We start from the raw sequence: 18,931 nt of genomic DNA on the forward strand, positions 1-18,931 counted from the left end.
ACACACACACACACACACACACACACATATATATATATAAAAAATATTTTTTATATATATATATGTGTGTGTGTGTGTGTGTGTGTGTGTGTGTGTGTCTGTGAAGTTAAAGTATCACCTGGAATAAAGCATAAATAAGCAGCTATCTTCTTCAATTTATATTAATAAATTATTTTTAAAAATCATGACATGTTATTGATTACAATATCATGAATATAATAAGCAAAAACAAATATTGCCAGTGTAGTTGTGCAGTTAGAAGGGGACAGGGAGGAGGAGGAGAAGCAGAAGGAAGGAGGAGAAGAAGAAAGGAAGAGGAGAAAGAGGAAGAAGAACAGAGGGAGGAGGGAAGAGAAAGCAAGAGAAAATACAGGAGAAGAAAGAAAAGAAAAGAAGAACATTGGCAGGAAAGAAGGAATGGCAGAAATAGAGTCAAATTCAGACTGAGACAGATACAGAATCAGAAAGAGAGAGGAAAAAGGAAAAACAGGTCACGTTTTATACCTTGCCTTGAGAGACTGGAATTCCCAACAAAATACATAAAATGTCATTGTTGGAAGAAAAAAGACAACAAAGAACTATTATAGCTGAGATAGGGGAGATAAATAAGGAGTTCCCTAACTCATGGGGCCTGGAGGGAATTTCAAGACTGCTTTCAAGAGTGGGACTCAAACAGAGCCCATTATTCTTGCTGAGTTAGGAATCCTGATTGAGAGTACTCAGAGAGACTAACATGGCCAGACTTTTGAGACAGAGTAGCAGAGAGGTGAAATTTAAATAGAGAGATGTTTCCAGATACCTGCATAATGGTCCTTAAATATTTGTATTGATATGTGTGTATGTTTGAGGTAACTACTGCGACCAAGGAAGAAAACCAGCATGAGAAAGCAGTGGGTAATATAATCTGTAGGACTCCATCAGGGATAGTTTGTGTTCCCACCAGATGGAATAAATATTTCTTAACCTATGTTAAAATTGCACCTAGACTGAAGTTTAAATTTGTATACTCAAAAAGTTTAGAGTAAGTCTCAGATTGATGACAATAATTTAACTGCCTCACAATGACAATGCATGTTTGGAGGTAAAGCAAACAAAACAAAACCAGAGATCAAGAAATTCAAAGGAACTCTAAGCCATAGAAACATAAGACAGAATTGCAGAAAAGCAGTGTTAAGAGTCTTCAAATCAGCCTGAAGAAAGAAAAACAATATATATATATTCACACACACACACATACCACTGTTAACATCTAATTGAAAAAATGCAAGTCAAAAGAAAATGGAGCAGCATATTTAATACATGGAATAGGGAAGGATATCAGCATAGACTTCTATTTCCAACAAAAACAATTTTACAAAAACTAAAGATTTTTTCAAATATAATCTAAATCATCATGCTTTCAATTGTAGCTTAGTTTTCCCATGGGTTAAGCTGTCTTAAGAGCTACACTATTACATCTATCTATGTATCCGATTATCTATCTATACCAAAGAATAGTGCTCAAAACAAGGAAATACAAGGTAAACCTGAGGTTTTCATGAGTCTGATAAATGCTTCATTTATGAAAGTAATAGAAAATATAGTCACATTCCTGTAAGGTGAGATTAGATACAGAAATGGGACATGATCAAATCTTACTAAGATCTAAAATATTCATTTTTGATTATATATTCCACAGTTTTTCAGTCATTTCATTGACTCTTTTTTTGTGTGTGACAAAAAAACTTATAGAGCCCTGAATATTTTCTGAGGTTTCTCTTCTTGCATTACGGGAAGCCAATTAGCCCATGTGATAAGAAGTGGGTTCAAGCTTTCATTAGAGATAGTCTTTGATAAACACAAAGCATGTCAATGGACATTTCAGAAGGAAATAATCTGAAAGACAAATGGGCATATTCATAGCTAATATTTGCTAAGAATATTAATTTCCTGGGTATTTCAATATTCATAATAATAAAAATTCATAATAATAAATTTAATATTCATAATAACAGAGACAGAATCTGAGGCCCAGAGAAAATATGCCCAGAGGTAGCATAGTGTGAAATCCAATCTTTATCACCAGACAGTTTGATTTAAGGGCCTGGGCATAAGTCAATGTGTTCCAATGCTTCAAGTGTTGATGGAAAAGGCAAGAAAGGCACAGGGAAGAGTCAGTCAATTTATTTGACTGAAGAAATGTTGTAAAATCCACCAGGTAATTCAGAAAAAATATAACAGGGATATACTATGGGAAACTTATCATTTTATAGTGTAAGATTGCATAACACATAATTTGCTTGAGTATGGAGAGCCCCTAAAGGCAGCTCCCTCTTCCTCTCCCAGATGGTGATGAAGACAGTACATTTTTATTTACAGATTATATACTGTATACAGAATTTCATTAAAAGCACACAAATGTACACATATTAGGCAATGTGCTCTGCCATTCAAAATTGAAAAAAAAACAAAAAACTCATGGCATATCCTTTAAAAGATAAAGACATGTTTTTTTAGCACACTTAATACTTTATCTTACACGCTCAGTTTTAAAATTTAAATAAACCACTTGAATTTCAGTGTTTAAATCCTAATTGATTGATTCAAGATAAAATAGACAAGGTTCAGTTTTACTAAACATTTTATCCATAACTGCTTGAATGACATTAGCTGGCAGATGCTGAAGGTCAATACCTCTGAATCTCTGTTTGGAATTCCTAATTTTTGTGGCACAAAAGAAGAAGGTGAGAAAATAATGCGATTTAATTCAGTAGGACTAAGTGGCAAATAATTCTACTGGTAGAAAATAAGCAAATTGTTTAAACCCATAATGAGAAATGACTATGTATTTTGGATTGTGACAAAATAGATCAAAGGTGTCACAGAATCGGAAAGCTAAATGAGTCAAGGCATTAGAGTATAAAATATACTTAAATACCATAGAGAAATCTTCAGGCAAGAACTTCATTCATAATAATAATAGATGGCTAGCCTATACCATGATTTAATACCAAGAGACTCATGACTACATTGTTCAAGTGGCACCAACCACTTAAGGAGTACTTAAAAAAGCATAAGGGTTTTAGAAATTTATTTTAATAATAGATTTGGGAAGAGACATATGAAAAAAAATTTGGAAACTGTAATAAATCAGTAAAAAATAAATTAATTTTTTTAAAATGGCAAATATTTGTTTTAGGAAATAGAATAAATAGATAATGGACTTTTATAATATTCATTTGAAAAGATAATTGACTCCTTCCCACATTCAGTAACTATTAGCAAAAGGCTTAAATTACGTCTGATCAAGAGTTTTATATTTCCAAATGATAAAAGGAGCTTTGTTTTCTTCTATTTTTTTTCCCCCACATTACGCATGTTCACATCAACAGAATAATATAGAACAAAAGTACAACTCTTTAATTTTAAAAATGTTTTATTCTTCTGTTGGGGGATTCATAGGACAGAAATTATTATCATCATTTTATTACAGAACCATGAAAACTTAAGAGATTAAAAATTGATTTTCTCATTTGAAGATTAATTAGCTGATTTGGAGCTGGAATTCAAGTTCTCTGATACACAGTTCAGCATGCCATCAACAATAAAATTTCATTAATTCTAAGATGCATATTTCTTCACATTTTAGTATCTCTAAAATCTGAATTGCTTATACATTATTTTCTTGAAAAATATAATTCATCAGAATTTTTCTCAAAAGTAATGAAATTTTGTTCTGACACTGAATAAATATGGACTTAATAAATGATCACTTTTATTTCAAATGTGACCTTTTTCATATAATTTCAGTGGTAACTTGAAAGTTTTTGAATGCTTTCAAACATACATATGAGTAAAATAAAAATTATCAACATTGTATTCTTAGCACATCAATTGCCTTACTTGTGAATTCCTTATTAAATAAATAATTTGTAGTTATTCAAATTTATTTTCAACTTTTATTATTACTATTGAAGAGATGACTTACCGAATTATATAGAAGATTAAAAATATATAGAAAACATTCAAACACATGTTAAAATATTTTTTAAAATTTAAGGTAAATAATATTCAGGTCTCAGGTTAAAATATTTTGGAACATTTTCCCCTCCTTTTTAGAAAACAATTTAACAGAAATTATCTCATATATGACATTAATGCAAAGAAGTATTCCCATTAAAAAGAAAAAGAAATGTACAATGCTTCACACTTCATTGACATCTGGTCCTTGTCATTTCAATAGACAGCACAGCTTTCACTGGGACATGTGTGGAAGATAGAGTTCTATTATCTGCTCAGGCCATGATTCCTGGTCATCTGTTTAAATATGCAGTGGCATTTCCAATGTAATTAAATTTCTAATTGTACATCGAAACTTTTTCTCTGTATTGGCATGTATACTGAATTGTGATTTATAATTACTCAAAGCCATTAATTTGAAATCTGTGAGGTAAGGCTTCAGCATCTTGATTGTACCAGGAGACTATTCTAGAAATGATTCAAACCACAATAACTGTACATTAAGTTTAAATATCCCAAAATTCATGATGATGGAGGAGAAAAACTGAATCTTTGCAAGGGAGAAACAGTAGTTATGGGACACTCAAAAGAGAGAACAATTAGGAGGTTATTCTAAGAATACAAATGACAGATAATGGTAACAGACGAAATCAGAAGCAATAGGATTAGACTGAAGAGAGCTGACAGGAAAGGCATCACTGAGGTGTAATTGATATATCTTGCACTCATAGAAATAATTTATTAAACATATCAGGGGAGAAATGCAGAGAAAAGAGATAGAAAAACACCAGATTTGCCTGTTTTGGAGCTCCTAGACTTTTAAGTAGGAGCAGGGACTCCTACTAGAAGCAGCAGATGCAGGGGACACTGGAGAGTTCAAGTTTAGGCATGTTGCAATGTCTGTGTTGTTCACACAGTCCTCTGGACTAGGTGAGGAAAGAAGACTGGAATTGCTTCCTCTGTTCTAATGCATGGGTTTGAATATGAGATGCACATATTGAGTGTCAAGAGGAGACCACCTTCTGATTGCCCCAGAAGAAGAGCTAGCTAAAGAGTGAGATGATATAGAATTGCCAGGTGGCTTCGCAGCAGCCGGAGTGATCAACTACAAACCATTATGTACATTACCAAGGAGTTCATGAACTATAGCCAACACTTTGTAACACCTGTAATCTTGTACTAAAAATAAATACTTAAAATATTGTACATTATGTTGTACAAAATAATACTTAAAATATTGTACATTATGTTCTAAGGCTTTTTTCTTATTTGAAATAAAATCTATTTTAAATATTTAATTTCATAAAAGACAAGTACAGTTAATTTTCTTGTTTCATTTTTAAAATAATAGTATAATTTTATTTTATATACAAAATAATGACTACTCAAAATATTATTTGACACTAATTTTTGAAGTGCAATTTTGAAATGAATATTGAAAAAAAGAGAAAGACTTACAGTTTGTGATCTACCAATGCTGCTACTTCACTTTATCAAAAAAACCTACTTTGATGATTCTAAAATCTTGAAATTTTTGTAAAACTTAAGTATGCAGTGGTAAAATAAACCATAGGCATTTGAAAATACTTAAAATCTTTTAATTAATAACATGACTTCATAATTACATTGTAAGGAAAAAGTAAATTTAATATGATCTGAATTTTATAAAATTGTGCATGTGAATAAAATATAACTGTTTGCAAATACAACAAAGAATTGAAGGTGATAGTCACTTTTATTATATACCAAAATAAGCATGTAGTGACTTTATAATCAGAATTTTAATTAGCAGAAACACAAAAATTCAGAAAAAAAAACTGCAAATAAGATTAAGTGAATTCAAGAATGAAGCACTCACAAACATTTTAAGATATTCCAATATAATCTTTAAGTAATTAGCAAATGAATGAAAAAAATATAAATGACAAATCATGGACTTCAGATGAAAGTAAATTTCATGGTATGAATTTCTATATACTATTGGGAAAATAAATTGAGATACTGAATTTTATTTTTATAAAGCCATTTGAATTTAGTTGAAAATGGATCCTACTAGGAATTATTCTTCAATCCATCTTAATATCTCTTAACTCTGAAAAATAGTGAGAATCATCAGATGTTATAAGATATAAATAAGAGACTTGAGAAAAGTTAAATTAAACCTTATTTTCTATTTTTTTAACAGCTCTCAAGAGAAATAATGAATCTTCATAATTAATGACCACACCTTAAAATTTGGGATATGAAAATATTTTTACTTAGCAAAAAATTTATTTTGAAACTACAACCAAATTATAAATCAGGGATAGAATTTTTTTAGTTTATCATATTTTGCTACTATTATATAATTCAAAAATATTAAATGTGACATTCCTCAAAAATATTCAATTTTACTTAAAATTTTACAAAATATTTTAATATTTTACTTAGCGTAGAAATCTTAGTATGAATAATTAGATACTATCAAAATTATGAATTATATCCTAAGATTATGACAATTATTTTTATTTCTCATTATTTAACACTAAGCAATACACATGACCGGCAGAAGTAGGATAGGATATCTTGTGAAAGATAATTTACATTTTTGCTCCATAAGGAACTTTTCTAATAACAATTCATTTGTTTTACAGTTGTTATTGTGATAGAAGAGGCCAATATATTTGGAAATTTTTTAGCACACTAAGGACTTTTGTTATTGCTAGCATAATTAAATTCTAGATTTAGTAAATTATATTATATACAAAAGTACACCTCCTTACCAGTGGGAGTAATTTGCCCTACAGAAATCTGTTATAACATTTAAATGAAATTGTTAATCAGGGACTATTTACAGCTGCACCTGCTCTTATTTGTAGTATGTAACTGTATAATCACTGTCAGTTCTTCCAGATCTAGGCAGAGGATAACCATTAATACAACAGAAACATAATTAAAGAGAATCCCCATCTGCTGCTATATTACACTAGCTTTGTCAAAGAGCGAGCAACGTGGGCACAGAGGACACCAAGGGGAACTATCCATGGAGATCAGTTGTTTAAGACAATGTCACTTCCTTCACAGGAAATTAAAAAAAAAAAAAAAAAAAAACTACCTAGGAAATTCATTGACAAACTGATAAAGAACAAGATGATAAAGAAATGAATGAATCAGAGTATAGTGAATCCTCTTATTTTTACAGGAAGACTTTAAAATAGAAAAGGACTTAAAGAATGAGACAAAAGTCATACAAACATTTCTAAAAAGATTGTCACTACTTTTCTAAAAAGTCTCTGAGCTTTTCAACAAACCATTGTGAACCTTTCTTGTGTGTATAACATGTAGCAGGAAGTACTTCCAGAGAAATCAGTATATTAACGGTCTAAAATTATTCATATATCTTATGAAAGTAATTTCACTTTCTTGTTTGAATAGTTCCACAATTTAAAAAGTCATCTTAATGGGTGACTACATTCATGGAATCTGGATTTATGTATTTATACTTCAGTACATATGGGTTAATGATAGAAAGTATAAAATTATGCACTTTATTTAAATACTGTAAAATATAAAACATTTATAAAAGTATAAAATTATGCACTTTATTTAAATACTGTAAAATATTTCAGATTATGAAGGTTTATAACAACAAGCTAAAAACTCAACCTACATTCTATGAAACATATAAACAAATCAAGAAGTTAATGAGTATTATCACGTCTCGTTTTTTAATACATTATAAATTTATTTTTCATGCTTATTTTATCTCACCACTGAAATCTATCCTCCTACATGACAAGATATCTTTCTAGTAAATGATGGCTGAACCCTATCTGGATGGATAAAGAATACTTGGATGAGGCACTCAATGATTGTTGAATGAATAAATTGACCTGTTGAAAGATTCCAAAGAAGCAAATGCTCATAAAATTATTTAAATTTTTAAAAGAATATTGGAGTATTTATCTTTGTATAAAAAGCTTAAAAGCTTCACAAACACAATTAGGAGTCTGAGAATCTATGAAACACAGGTTGATCGATATATGACCAAATGTCCTGTGAAAGAAAAGAAAAATGAAGCATAAAGGAAGACTCAACTTGAACATTTAGTAATTCAATCCACATGATTGCAAAAGATGGGCAGTTCCAAACATGACCAAATCATTTATGCACTGATAAACATATACACTTTTGGTAAGGATGAACTAATTCTAAATATTTCTGGTATGAATAATGACACCTAAAAAAAGAAATATTTGACTGCTCTAGAAGAAACACTTCCAAAAATAAAGGGAATAAAAATCAGCATATATTTTATGTTGGTCAGATTTAAATTCAATTCTTAAAAGTCATATTGTCAATATACAAAAGAATAAAATGGCAATAGTGAAAAAATCAAGATGTTCTATAAATAATTTTATTGTAATACAACAGGAAGTCAAGATTAAAAGTCCAAGTTAAAAATAGAAAATTAAACAAAAAATGTTATCATATGCTTTCCTAATTAGTTTTCATAGTTTATTTTGTGAGACAATAAACCAGAAATTTTGCTTCTACATGTATTTATGTTTTTATATTTTAAAAATCAGTATTTTGTTTAACAAATTTCCATAGTTGATATGCAAAATATTAATAAATATTTTATTGATTACTCTATTGAAGCAAATTGATCACTGTATTAAAAGCTGAATTTCAAATTTTACTTTAATATTCTTAGGAATACCAAGAATGCATTATAATACTTTTACTTAGGAATATCTTTTGACAAAGCTTATTCTTAATTATTTAAGAAAAATAAAATCCTTGCTGCGTTCGACCATTGATATTTTAATATCTAAATCGCATAGCTAAATTGATGTCTATCAGAATTACTACCTTTTATGACTTTTAGAAACTTAAAAAATTCAAATTAATGATATATTTTAGAATAAAACCATAAGTGAGAAATGTTCAAATGAGCCAAAAGAGAAGTATAATGATAGTGCTTAGGAAGCAGTGGTAAAAATGTTGATTCACTATTAATATATATGGAAGATGGTCCCATTAAATGTATACATATACACCAATAGTAGAAGTATAGAAAAATTACTTTGAGTTATGCCCTTTCAATATTAAAAATGTTCTTGTCACTCACATTTAGTGTAGTGTTGAGGCACATTTTCCTGTGATCCTAACTAAGTGTCTGTACAGCATACATGGAAAAGTAACTGCTTTGGGGGAAATACACATACTATCCAATGTAGAGAATTTGAACTTTTTACATTGCCAGTTAGTACAAAATGAACCGTGAAATTGATACATGCAAGAGATACCTGCACTCCCATGTTCATTGCAGCACTATTTACAATAGCCAAGAAATAACTGATGAATGGTACCTGAATAACTGATGAATGGATAAAGACAATGTGGTACTAGTATCCATGATGAGACACCATACAGTCAAGCAAAGAATGAAATCTTGTCATTTTTGACAACGTGGAAGGAACTGGAAATCAACATGTTAAGTGAAATAATAGAGTAAGACTAGTACCACATAATCACAAGCCTATGTGCAACCTAAACATTAACTTACTAGGTGTTAAGAGTAGAATGGTGAGTACCAGAGCTGGGGAGAGTAGTGGGAGGAATGCGGAAAGGTTGCTGAATAGGCACTGTTACAGTTACATAGGAGTAAGAAGTTCTGGTGTGCTATTGCATAGTAGGGCGACTACAAGTAACACATATGCACTGTACACTTCAAAAAGCTAGAAGAAAGGACTATGAATGTTTTCACCATAAGGAAATAATACAAATTTGAGTAGATATTTTTTGGGGGTACCAAGGATTAAACCCAGGGGCACTTAACCACTGATCCACATACTCAGGCCTTTTCTTTTCTTTTCTTTTCTTTCTTTCTTTCTTTCTTTCTTTTTTTTTTTTGCATTACAATTCTTATTACATATATACAGCACAATTTTTCATATCTCTGGTTGTATGTAAAGTATGTTCATACCAATTTGTATCTTCATACAAGTACTTTGGATAATGATGTCCATTACATTCCACCATCCTTGCTAACCCCCTACCCCGTCCCTTCCCCTCCCACCCCTCTGCCCTATCTAGAGCTCATCTATTCCTTCCATGTTACCCCTCCCTACTCCACTCTGAGTCAGCCTCCTTATATCAGAGAAAACATTCGGCATTTGTTTTTGTGGGATTAGCTAACTTCACTTAGCATTATCTTCTCCAATGTCAGGCCTTTTCTGTATTTTATTTATAGACAAGGTCTCACTGAGTTGCTTAGGCCTTGCTAAGTTGCTGAGGCTAGCTTTGAACCTGTGATCATCCTGCTTCAGCCTTGAAGATAACCATTTTAAATTGATTTGAACATTACAACATATATACATGGGTTGAAACATCTCATGCTACCCTTCTTAATACATATAATTTTTATGTTTTTACATATCAGATAAAAATACCTTTAAGTTTTAAAAAAGAACACAAAAGTATGTCTAAATAAGTTGTCATTTTATATTTGTCTTGGGGAAAAACATAAATCTTAACTTTTGAAATATGCAATTTGTAAATCATGACAAATCTTTTATCCCCAATAGGTCCTGTAAAAGAGGATGTGCCTATTGAACTTCAATTGTCTGATTTCCTTGGATGTGATAACTCAGAAGCAGAAACAAAAAATGATCCTAAACCTTGATCCAAAGACATTTGCTGAGGTTGGCTTTCCCCAGGAAAGATCATGGATTACTGAGAACATGCCGAGAACTAACTGTAAAACTTTGAAGGAAGGCAGTCAAGTCCAGTGGCAGGCCTGGACTGTAACTATTTTCTTTATTTATACATTTCAGGCAAAGATAAATGTCTTATAAACAATTTAGTAGACACGCGTACTGTAGTAAGATTTACCTTGATGGAGTGAATTATTAGCTCCATGTAATATGTGTGAATAAATATTCTAACCTTAAGTCAAACATTAGATATACATTGATTGAATATTCCAAGCTGTTAAAATAACTACAATAAATTCTATACCTTAATAATTGCACTTTCATTATTTAAAAAATAAGAATAATTAAGTGCCAGCACAGAAGTGTACCCAGTGAGGTATTGGTTACATATTTGCTTTGAAAATATAGATAATGTTTTGGAAGCAGCCAGAGCAAAGGTGATTTTTCATTACCTTGAGAAAGGAGAGGTCGTGGTGATTACCAAGTGAGCAGCAAGTTGTTTTAAAAGCATCACCCTAAATTATAGCCCCTGAACAATAAATAGGCTTAAGGAGATTGTCCACTGTAGTAGCCAGAGCACAACTTCAGGTCAGTAGTTTTTAACTTTGAGAATCATATGAGAGCTCTGATCTATCCACATCCTCATAAAATGATATGTATGCACATATATCAAAGTTTTACTTCCACTGTCAGAGAATTCAAGAAGGCTTTCCCTAAAGTTCTAGTTTAAACCCTTCCTCGAGGCAAAGCAGTGTAAGCTGTAAGAAACCTCATCCAGATTTTGGACATCTTGAATATCAACACACCTTATTTTATGTTTACTTAAAAGCAAAAATGCAGCCACTTAATCTCTGACTTGTGCTTTCTTATAGCTTTGAATCTTTGTTTTATACTCCTTCAAAGAATTCTTTAGGAAAACTTTTATTTTACCATTCAGCTCTATTTCTTTGCCTTCACACAAAATAGTTTTGTTCGTTTTAAAGTTAAATCACTGTGTAATTTTGAATGTATTTAAACCATAATTAATTTTATGTCACATAGCACCATCAATTCATATCATGCAATTAAATAATTATAATCAAATGTGTACATTTGTAGGCAATGGCAGCAATATTGTATTTGCTACTGGGCCAAGAGAAAATGTCAAATGCCATTGATTAGAAAACACAGCACAAATTTGCAGATATTAATATTATGGGAAAATGTGTCTTAAAACTGATTTAATATGATATGTAGAAAAATAGAAAGAGGGTAAATATATCCCTTAGTGCATATTATGCATTATCAAGGCAACAGAAAACCTTCCTAATGTCAATTACACTGGTCCCACTGGCAAGACCATTTAACAGGCCTGTTTTAACTGGGACCTTATTATAAAATATTATAAATTGTTCTTTCTTGTTTTTAGAATTTTTAAAATATTCTCCATCCTTTAATATAAGCAGAAAAACCTATTTTGGATATGTTGCATACTTGTATTCTTGTTATAATTAATTCTAACAAAAATTAATCAAGTAGAGTTGGCTTTGGTCCATATCTATTACAGTTACTGTGATCAGTTCCCCTGGGTTTCATCACCCTTTAGTTCTAGTAAGTACAGGTCTTTGGCTTGTCAGAATGGAACTTCTATGTGTGTCAGGTTCTAGAACTCAATAAAAGTATATGGTAGATGAAAATTCGCCTAACTGCAGTGTGCCCTCATAGATTCTAATTTCCATGAGGAAGAGGACTCTGCCTTTCAAGTATACACTAAACACCCCCAGCATCAAGCACAGTGGCACATTCAATAAATTTTAGTTGAGTAAATTTTATTGCCACTTTGATTTGTGATTTCCTATAAAATCATGCTTACTTAAATAAAAGATCTCCAACTGATTCAGCCAACTTATATATATATTTTGCATTTCTGAAAGCTTTACTTAAGAAACATACTAGATTAGAAATATATTTCTCAGCATCTTACAGAAAATTATTTTTACTAATTTGCATTTTCAAAAATCCTCTCAAAAATACAATTAAAATGCAACATTAATATAGAAAAAAAATTAAAATTTATTTCAAAATGTTTACCTCTCAGGAATGCCTTTGTTTGTTTGTTTTGTTTTAGTTTTAGTTTTTGTTGTGTTTTGTTTTGTTTTTTAGTTAGCTATTTTGTTGCTGTGACTAAAGGACCTGATCAAAACAATTATAGAGGAGGAAAGGTTTTTTGAGGGCTTAGTCCAAAGAAGTCCAGCTCCATTCCTCAGGGCTCAAGGTGAGGCTGACCATCATGGTAGGAGAGTGTGGCAGAGGGAAGCAGCTCACATCGTGGTGATCAGAAGGCAGAGAAAGAAAACTCCACTTGCCAGGTACAAATATCTATGCCAAAGCCACACCCTAATTCCACTTCTTTTAGCCACACCCTAACACTTCAATTAACACTCAATTAATCCCTATCAGAGGATTAATTCATTGATTGGGTTAAGACTCTTACAACCCAATCATTTCTCCTCTGAACCTTCTTGCATTGATTGTCCCATATGTGAGCTTTTGGGGGACACCTCACATCCAAACCATAACAGCCTTATTATACATATCAGCATGAGCCAGGACAAGGGATAAAGGAGAAGAGACTTACAATAAATTGAAAACAGATTAGTTGCCTTGCCTGAAAAAATAAAATTGTTAATGTCCACAGAAAATTGATGTCCACAGATGGTTTCATGAAAGGAAACTGGTCTGGGTTGATTTGAGCATTAAGGTGAGGAGAAGGCAAATAAGCAGAGATATATTTTGTGGTGATATTAATGATGTTTTGCCATCAAAGAAAATGTATAGTTCTTTTTCAAAGAATGCTTTTCATACAGTGATAATCTGGATCAAAAATAAATGCTTTAAAGGGATACACCATTTATTATATTTGCCATAATTATGTAACATAGTAGAAGAAATGTATTTAGTGTACATGAAAAAAGTATCAGTAGAAAGATTGCAAAGACTATTTAAGGTGTCCAAAAGCAGCATGTAAAATGGTACCGATCATAACATTTGTTATGATAGCATGATGTAGAATGTCGTTATCATGACATTAATCATTGTGTAGTAGAATTCTCTGATGATGCAGAATGTCATCATGAGAGAATTGACTAGATAGGATGTGACATATCATTGGGTGACATCCCATGTAGAAATCAGATTTAATCACTTTAACTTATAACAACATGGGTAAATATATTGATTATAGTTAAGAGAAAAAATAAGAAACAGAATTAAATCTACATAATATATTATTTACCTAAATTAAACATAAATAATCACAGACCAAAGCTATATTGTTTTCAAAGATTTGCTGTGAGCAAATCTAAGGGCAGAAATTAAATTAATTGGCAAATTTACATACAATGGTGATGAAAATGGGAAGTGGTCTAAAAATGATAATAAACTATAACAAGACAAAGCCATTGCCAAATCAATAAAGAGAATGTTTATTGTGCTAAGAAGCATGTGTGCTTCAAATAAGTGCACCAAAATTTAAAAATATTAAAATTAAAACAAAAACTAACACTCTCCAATATTCCTCTTACAACAATACCATATTAGAATAATTTTATAAGATTCATTTCACCTTTATTCTTCAGAGAGCTCATGTGAAACTAATAGTGGCTTTATAGAAATAGTTGATTTGTACAGTTTTGGTTCGGTTGCTTTTTTCAGGTTATAGAAAATTGCATTTTCCTAAAAGCTTAATGCTTTCATTGTATATGAGTTGACACTGTATCACTTTTGTTAAAGTGAATCAGACGTTTAATATTCCTTTAATCTAAAACCCCTCTAAACTGTGTGATTTAATTAGTAGATAATTAAATACCAAATATGAGAACTTTAGGGACTAAGGAATTGAAGCCCTATCAGGATGAAAGATGTTTACATGCAATGCAAAGATTCTCTCCTGACTGAATGAGGCTGGGAATTGGAAGCAAGGCAGAGAAAAAGCCAGCTGATAACAAGCTGTTCATTAAAGCATTAGCTTCCGTGAGCTTAAGAAATGTCAAAGCCTCTTCTCCTCACACATCCATAGAAAAATAATTACACAGCAAAACGAAGGCTGCTGTGCATTTGTAATAAGAGGAAAAAAAGTTACCCTATGTTGGGTTAAAAATTATTTCTGAAAATATTCATTTCCAACCATTTGTTTTTGATGGCCTTTTATCTTCAAAAGTCATATCATAACCTTCTCATTATTCAATCTCTTCTGCTCTTCTGCATTTCCTCTTTTGCATGGTGAATTTTCATTCTTTGGATTTTCCTTTTGTCCCTATCCACTTTATCTTTCATATTACATATTGTTTTCAACACAGACAGTATGGCAAAAATCATGGATGCATGTTGGCCAAAATGGGGACATATCCTGGAATATAATTTCAAAGTCCAGCAGGCAAGAACAAATATTAAGGGATGTTTTCTTAAGTCATGATAGTAGGAAATAGTTGGAAATTTAATGTTGATAACATTTTTTAAAAATCATTCACGTTAGCTGGGAATGAGTTTAATGTAGTCTTTCATTAGATATGGAGAAATGAAGAGCCTCCCCATCCAGGAGAAATGCCCAATGTTGTATAATCAGTATCAGAGATTAAAATATAGAAAAGCACTGCCCCCAACTCTCGGGTTAGTAAAACGTTACATATTAAAGATAGATGGATAGTTGTGGACTCTTCCCATCGAAGTTTTAGTGTGGTTAGGAGAAGGGGGCCTGGAATCATAACACATGAATTTCAATTCTGACTTCACTACAGTTGAAAAGTACCTGTGGCAAATGTGTCTCAGTTTCCATGTGGGCATACAGGTGAAAATAATCATATCTACATTATAGGTCTTCTGAAATTAAATGAGACAATTCAATTAAAGCAATCAGCTCAGTCTCTGGCATATGGTAATACCTTCTAATATATTACTTACCTTAAAAATACATTAATTCCTTCATTTACAAAACGTAGGAATACCAACCCCAGGATAAGTGTTAATATGCAAACCAGGTGCAATCTTTGTACTTAGGAAGTGTATGTAATTTGGTCTGATGATTCTTTGGTAAATCCAATCATTATCTTTTATATCTCTGTTCACCTGGCTCTATGTACACTACTTAATAATTCCATAAACACACAAATAAATATATCAAAAACATGGTTGAGAATTTTATTACCATATCACCCCTTATTATCTCCATCTTTCCATAAAACATACACTAAAAATCCAACACTCTAATATTACAAATTTTACAGAACTTTACTTTCACCAGTTCAATTCCAAATCTTATTTCATATTCAAAATAACCTTATCTCCATTCATTCTATTTCCTTACTCCTCAAATTATGTTATTTTTCATCATTTACTTTGGAATCCTTAATAATTTCCTGTCTTCTTCTGTTGTCAACCCTCTGCATCTGTTTATTAGAATTGCACAGCAAGAAATTTCAAGCATATTTTCCAACCACTCCAGTATTTGTTAAGTCAGCTTCTGTGAATTATCTTCGTTTTAAAAGGCCAACATTCCAAATTTCACCATTTAACCTTTTAAAATAAACAGCTATGAGGTCTAAAAGAATCCCTTCCTATTTAATTACTACTCACACTCAAATAATAGCCTTTCTAGAGGTCAAAGAAAATATAGATGTGCTCCTTTTCCTACAAGAAGGCAGTACGATACCGCTTGAAATTTAGCACCTAATAACATAACAAAATTTGCTTCTCTATGAAATTATTATTGAAGACTTTCAAAAAGTCCATCATAGTTTTTAATATACTGATCCCATTAACTGGTCTTACTATACTGAATTATGTATTATTACAGATTCTGAACAGATATTTCTAGTCCTAAAATTTCTATAGATTAAGTTCTTGTTAAATTTTGATTTTACTTATAATATTATATTGAGACTAGATGAGTAATGAAAAAATAGAATTCATAAATTTTATTGATACTTCATTAAATCCGTAAAATACACAAACATTATTTCTAATTTCAATGCAAATCTTATAATCTGAGAAAGTTGGCACTAGATAAAATGTTTTTTTTCCAGAAAAGTTGCTAATTACTGAGTAAATGTGTTATTTACAAATTGAATATTTTGTACATTCAACTTATGTGTGTATAAAATCACATGTCTACATATATTTGTTTATGTATATTTATAGATTGCTTACTACATGACATGTTCTATTTAATCTCTGGATAGAGAGATACCTTAGCTTCAGAAACTCACTGCTCTCAGTGTACTTTCTGCACAAAGACTAGGTAGAGACTCACTAAATCACCCACACAGCTGACCCTCTATTTGAAGAAAATAAGACATATCAGGGACAGGTTGAGTTACTTTTCTAGAAAAGGGGCTAGAAAGATCAATATAAATAAATGTCTCTTTATCCATTATGGGGGTAGGAAAGTAAACCATGGTAGATCAAATGTCAGGGTAATCCAGAAAAACTTGAAGACTGAATTCTTAACCCATGTAGAGGCTGGAGCTATAAGTATATGAGAGATGAAATAAAACAGGATAATAAAATACAATATATGGCAAAATGTATAAAATTAAATAGGGAAAAATAATCCAATATTAAGAGAATAATTCCGCCCCTTTGAACTTTAATTTGTACAAATACAGAGGTGAGAAGATCCTTCCCACCTTTGAATTAAGTGACACTAAAAGAGTATTGAAGATTATTGAATAAACAATGAAATAAATTCAATATAAACACGTATATGTAATGTTGCATATATAAATTTTATATATTTATATATGTGTATATAATTTAACTGTTTTGCTGGAAAGAACAGAAAATATGATTCATATGTTTTTCTTCTGTAGTTTATATTTTCTTATGTTAACTGCAAATGTAATGTTTACATTTTTGTAAAATTATCTGTCACAGGACATTGGCACAAACCAGTGTGATATAAACAACTACACTAACAGTATATAATACAAGCCTTGCAATATCATCTCTGGGTGTCCATGACCTTGTACCTTGTCATTTGATTTCTATTAGCCTCAGTTTCTTCATCTACAGACAGGAGTAATGACATATGTAAAAGTTTTATTGAGAGGGTTAAATTTGTGCACACAATAAACTCCTGATACATAGTAAGTAATAAGTACAAACAAATATTGTATTTGACAATGTTATTCCATAAGTGAAATTCACTTTTGATGTTTATGTTTTGGAAACTACATATTTAGGTAATCTCTTCTTCAAGCAACCGCAAAATACATAGCAACATTTTAATGTTATCATTTTAGCAAATAGGATTACATGTGAAAAAAATTGATTTTTAAAAGCTTGAACTTTTTAATAAAAGCTAATTATTATCACAAAATGTTTCTAGTAGAAGAAATAGCTTATCAAGGAATAAGTGATAAGAAGAGGATAGAAAAATTTAAATAATTATCAAAGAGAAGAAATAGTTGAATAGGAAAGTAAAAGAAAAATCATATAAAGAGGCTCACACAAATATGAAGCTGCTGATCATGAGCAGCTTCATGTTTGTGTGAGCTTCTTTACATTGAGCCTTATCTGGCTCACACAAACATGAAGAGATCAATTATATGAGTCCAATATTTAATTGGGTAATAAAATGTTTATTAAAACAGTAGGGACAGGGGTTGGGGTTGTGGCTCAGGGGTAGTGTGCTTGCCTAGCATGTGTGAGGCACCATATAAAAAATAAAATGGAGCTATTGTGTCCACCTACAACTAAAAAATATATAAATAAATGCTCCAAAAAATTGGGACAGAAAATGGTAAAAAGACATAACAAAGGCATGAAATATCCTGGAAAAAATACATATATGGGTTTTTTTGCAAAAGAAAAGGATAAAGATACTGAGAAACTGAGTCTGCATTAAATGTTGTAACAATATTTTACTAAAAGTAATTGCAACATGCAATCATTCAAATGGAGACTTTTCTAGGAATGCAAGCTTTTATTTCTCTTTCCAAACACTGTAAACTATTTGGGAAGTAATTACCCCCAAATTATAAAACTGAACAACACTTTTATTGACAAAATAACTCTCTATCCCCCTTAAGTTTTAGAAATATTATGACCATTAAAATCAACACACTTCCTTTAACAACTGTTTGAATAAAAAAAAACACATATGTACATATCTAACTGAAGCCTCAGTCTTGCTCCAATCAATCCTCCTCCCCTCAGCAGCAACTCCTTATCAGAGGAAGGTGGAGAGAGGGAAC

The 18,931-nt window shown here is 31.2% G+C and overlaps 1 protein-coding gene across 1 annotated transcript in view; it reads right to left on the minus strand.

Moving 5' to 3' along the window:
• The window catches only part of Sgcz (sarcoglycan zeta), a 1,015,926-nt gene that overhangs the window by 551,252 nt on the left and 445,743 nt on the right, over nt 1-18,931 (minus strand). The gene's annotated exons all lie outside the window — the stretch shown is intronic.

Source organism: Marmota marmota, unplaced genomic scaffold (assembly GCF_001458135.2).
Source record: "Marmota marmota marmota unplaced genomic scaffold, marMar, whole genome shotgun sequence".
NCBI classification, from domain to species: Eukaryota; Metazoa; Chordata; class Mammalia; order Rodentia; family Sciuridae; genus Marmota; species Marmota marmota.